This window comes from Haemaphysalis longicornis, unplaced genomic scaffold, assembly GCF_048455015.1.
Source record: "Haemaphysalis longicornis isolate Haplotype H1 unplaced genomic scaffold, Haemaphysalis longicornis Haplotype H1 scaffold_12, whole genome shotgun sequence".
NCBI lineage: Eukaryota > Metazoa > Arthropoda > Arachnida > Ixodida > Ixodidae > Haemaphysalis > Haemaphysalis longicornis.
The window spans coordinates 96,360,403-96,364,857 of record NW_027526225.1 but is presented as its reverse complement, the minus strand read 5'-3'; the positions used below and the strand labels follow the sequence as shown (position 1 = coordinate 96,364,857).

General features: G+C 47.7%; 1 long non-coding RNA gene across 1 annotated transcript; it reads left to right on the top strand.

Moving 5' to 3' along the window:
- The first annotated feature begins 2,366 nt into the window (after positions 1-2,366).
- On the top strand, positions 2,367-3,523 carry LOC144162083 (uncharacterized). Its single transcript, XR_013320599.1, has 3 exons — positions 2,367-2,817; positions 3,210-3,309; positions 3,410-3,523. It is a non-coding gene; the product is annotated as an uncharacterized LOC144162083 (long non-coding RNA).
- The last annotated feature ends 932 nt before the right edge of the window (positions 3,524-4,455 follow it).

The window sequence follows — 4,455 nt, the reverse complement described above, 5'->3', positions numbered from 1 at the left end:
GCAACGTCACAACATGCGTTGCAAGTCTGAACCGCGATTGACAGACGATGAGTTGCCTCCTCCTGCCCGTCGTAAATTCGGCACTCACCTCACACCCGGTTTGCGGGGACGAGCAGCAAGTCACAACTCTGGCGCGCAAGCGAGAAGGCTTTTAGCCAGGCACACTGCACATACCCCATGCGAGGTTGAGTGGTACGTCGTTCGAGAAAGATAATCCAGACCATGGGAAGCACTATCCACCCGCAGAAGTACAATGTCGCATTTCATCGCGAAACGAACGCGTCCACAACACACAGGAGGCGATGCACACACACACACACAGCTTCGGTCGCTGCATTGGCTTAGCTGCAAGCTTCGTTCGGACAATCAGCGATGCTACGACGATACAGAGCTGCGTGAGGACGACGTGCTAGCCACTTCACGTATTTAAAAACACAGGGGCAAAGAACTAGGTTCATCGGAAGCAAAAAATCTTTCCTCCATTATAGTGCCTGAAAGGAGCCATGAAGAGAAAATGCAAGTTGGTTTTATTCGAAAGATTTCGTGTTTTATAGTGCCCCCAGCGCTTGTCCGGATACAAACGTACGATGCTTTATTCGCTGAGAAATTAAACAATTTAGGTTAAAATTTTTATTTTCCCGCTCAATCGTGCGTTTTCGTGGTCCCAAGTGACATCACTGACACCGACCGCTCTGCAGCCTAGAGTACCTTCATTCACGCATCCGCCGTACAGGGTAGAGACGCGTATACGCTGGCGCCACCATTTTCGGTTGCTCGCTCGCCGCCGAAGCAAGTCATTGTGTCAAAACCGCGCTAAAATTATCGCCGCAACGCGGTTTACTGAAGAAGTTTGAATCATATTGTCTGTTTCGCGTTGCTAGGTCTCGTGGGAAACGAAAAGAATAACGCGTTGAGCCCGTTGGCCCAATTGCGGCGGCACGGGACCGTTCAAAGGTTGTCTCCACCCTGTACAGCGGTGTTGGTTTGTTCCAGCGTTTCTTTACGTTCCGTAACCTAGATGGCGCCACCATACCGTGGCAAGCGTTTGGTTTTTTTTTTGCCCGTATTTAAACCTGGCTTGTTTTTGTTCTGGGAGAAAATATTAGTTCCCTGAAACAGTGCTCGCTCGACAAATGGGCTCACGTAAGACACCGTTGCTTGCGTCAATCGGCCAGTGTCGTCTGAGACAACCCCAAGCCCCGTAGTGCTGTGCAGCGAAACCAAGCATGCTGTGCGCAGTACGAACAGCAGAACGCATCAGTACTTCTATGTTTACATGTGCTTTCGTAACTTCCACTGTTTGTCCCATCATTCTTATTGCTTTGTAAAGAATGTGCCCTAAATTTAAACGCAAATCGCTCGTTCGTCTAGTTTTTAAGTTCTACCTAATTTGCGTCTGCTTCTGCCAGCCTCCGCCAATCGCAGAGCTTAGCTCATGTGACGACATAGGTTCTGTTGCGGGAAATGAGCTGGTGGGTCGCATGACCATTCCCGTTTTTCCTAATTATGTAGCTTATTTGAGCGAAGTTTACGTTAAAAGTGGTGTCAGTATGATTCTAACGAGACAATCTTTTGAATGAACCAAACTGGTGTTTTTTCTTCATGGCTCCTTGAAATATACTGGCTAGTGTGCCGAGGGCGGGCTCCAGGCGGGCGCCGGGAGCGATGTACGCGGCCGTCTGCCGCTTGGGGCGCTGCCGTGCGGGAGTTCATCCGGCCCGAGCAGATCGCGTGGTACCTCCGAGCTGCGTAGCAGACGGCAGCGGCAGAACTTTCCATTCCCGCTTGCGACGAAAGCGAGCGAAAGCGACGGGAATTCTGTCGCGCAACCAAAATTTGTCCCGACCATTCGACAAAAACGATCGTCGCGCGACAAAGCGACGGAATTCCTGCCGCTCTCACTCGCTTTCGTCGCAAGTGCGAACGGGCCTTTATGCGCAATCTCCGCCCCACATAAAACAAGCTCTTGCTTGTCGCCTGAGCATACGGTTGATATCTGACTACGTTACACTGTGCTTGCCAGTGTATTTAAACGATGTCACTAGGTTTGAAACGTACGCGCTCGGCGTGCAGCTTTGTAAACGCAAGCGAGATGAAAATGGACTGCATATTCTTGCTGGAAATGAGAATTTCCAGCCATATTTCTAGCATAATTTTCCAGTGACAGCTGGGAATATCAAATTCCCGCTGGAAACGTAACCCTCCCAGCGAGAAATATTGATTTCCAGCCAGAACACAATTTTTTTCTCTCGGGAAATTTGTGACCCGGCCGGAAAAGTTTCCAGCTGGAGGCGGAATTCCGAATTCTGGCTGGAAAAGATATTTCCAGCCCCAGCTGGAGGTGCTCCTGGAAATGAACGTTGTAGCACTTATAGCTTTTAAAATACATAACAACATAAAAAAGTGCGCTAATCGCTTTAATACATAAGTAAAACACTTTAACAATAAGCGATCCCAAACTGAGAAGCAACAACCTCTTCAAAATTGTTTTAATTGTGCACGGACTACATTTTCACGCGCCTGTGCCCGGCGCCATTTCACACACCTAAAACATGTTCGACCGCTCCATGTTGGCGTACGTGCAGAGGTCCGCACGTGGCTGCAGCGTGGTTTACGTCCTCTTTTGGGCTACACTTTTGACAGTGTATTCAATTCTTTTCTATACAGCGGTTTTGTGCGAGCTTGTGCTGTTCGTGGAAGACGTTGACAAGATCGCTCTCGCGTTATTCGCGTCGCTTGTCGATAACAAAGTGAAATGCCCAGAAAACGATGTGGTGCAACAATGGACTGCGTACCGCTCAACACTACCAAATATAGGTAAGTGCACATTCGTATTGAATTGCTCAAATCTATGAGCTTGTGTGGGAAGCGGAGTCAAAATACGTGCACGCTTATAGCCCTAACGCAGTCTTGATCATTGCAGCGACTTAGCGCCGTGTGTGGCGCTCTCGTAAAAACACTGCATTGGGCCTCGCTAAAGTTCAACTGGGTCATTGGTTATCATATTCCGGTGGCCTGTCCACAGTGAGAGAGTGGCTGTCAAAGGTCTTAGTGCGTTTGAGACATCGGCGTGTATTTTAATAAACATGGCGTAATTAATGCATTAGCGGTGCGGCGCCGTCAACAATTGAAGTGCAGTCACATGTGATATATTATGTTACAAGGTGAACCAATCTACAATAAATCGCTTTTTCTTCTGTTTTTTCTAGTATCTGTGAGGGAACGTCTACGTTGCAGTATGTGGCACACGAGGCTTGCAACCTAGAGGACTGCGGGTGGAAGGACCAAAAAGTGGAATCGACAACTCTGGTAAGCACATAAAAAGATGGAAATGGTTTGATTGGCAGTTGTGCAAAGCTCACAAAATCACTTGACATCGCGGTTTCTCATGATGCTTTATTTTTCATAGGCTACCTGAACCACTTGGAGGACCATTTACCCAAAGAAGGTGGAGATTCTGGCCCCTGCGGATGTTCTGGGTACACAAGTGACAAGGCTGAAAATATGTAATATACGGAACGACAATATAGTTTCAAATTTTTAATCTGGCCTCTGTGTTACTGCTTCGGTGCACAAAAGCCCACACAGAAGAGTTCTTTTATTCGGAAATGCTGAAAGTGTTTTGGTGTCTGCTACAAAGGACTTCGGGTCAGAATGCTGTTCATAAAAATTAAATTTGGTGTGCGTGCTTACTGGAAAAAAAAAAGTGATTTCTGGCTGGGGATGGAGACGAATCCAGCATGAAAGAAGTGATTTCTCGCTGGAAGGTGGTGCACAATCCAGCAAGAAAACAATCAATTTGCAGCCAGAAAGCGTTGTAGAACCAGCAAGAATAAAGCAATTTCCAGCTGGTAAGCTACACCATTCTGGCTGGAAATAACAGTATTTCCAGAATGAAAATGGTGATTTCCAGTTAGAAGTGGCATTTTTCCTGCTGGGAATGGTGCGATTTCCAGAGAGCAGACGTGACATTTCTGGCTGGAGACAAGCCCGGAAATTTTGATTTCCAGCCAGTGGTGCCAGCTCCAGTCCAGGCTGGAAACGATTTCAGGCTGGAAGACTGTTTCATAACACAGCCGGGACTGGAAATCATTTCCATCTGGGCGGTTTCACATACGCACGCTATTTTGCTGCTAATAGAGTTTTAGTACAGCGTTTGTGGCCTTTGCATACGCTAAACGCTAAATTTTTGCGTCCCGCTACGTGACACCGCGATGGGAGTTTTAGTAGAGCGTCTCATCAGTTTTGCGTAGCGACACACTAATGCATACGGCGCCATCTGTCAAATGTTTTCCGAAATGTCTCGCCGGCTGATCTGCTAGCGGAGTGCCGGAGTGTTTGGACATTTTACGACTATCCAAACAAGTGCAAACAAACGCTTTCCCGTCAGTGTTGAATGCAACACATGGGTGCAGCTTGTCAGAACACGGGTTCTCGCTGATCGAGTGCAGCGTT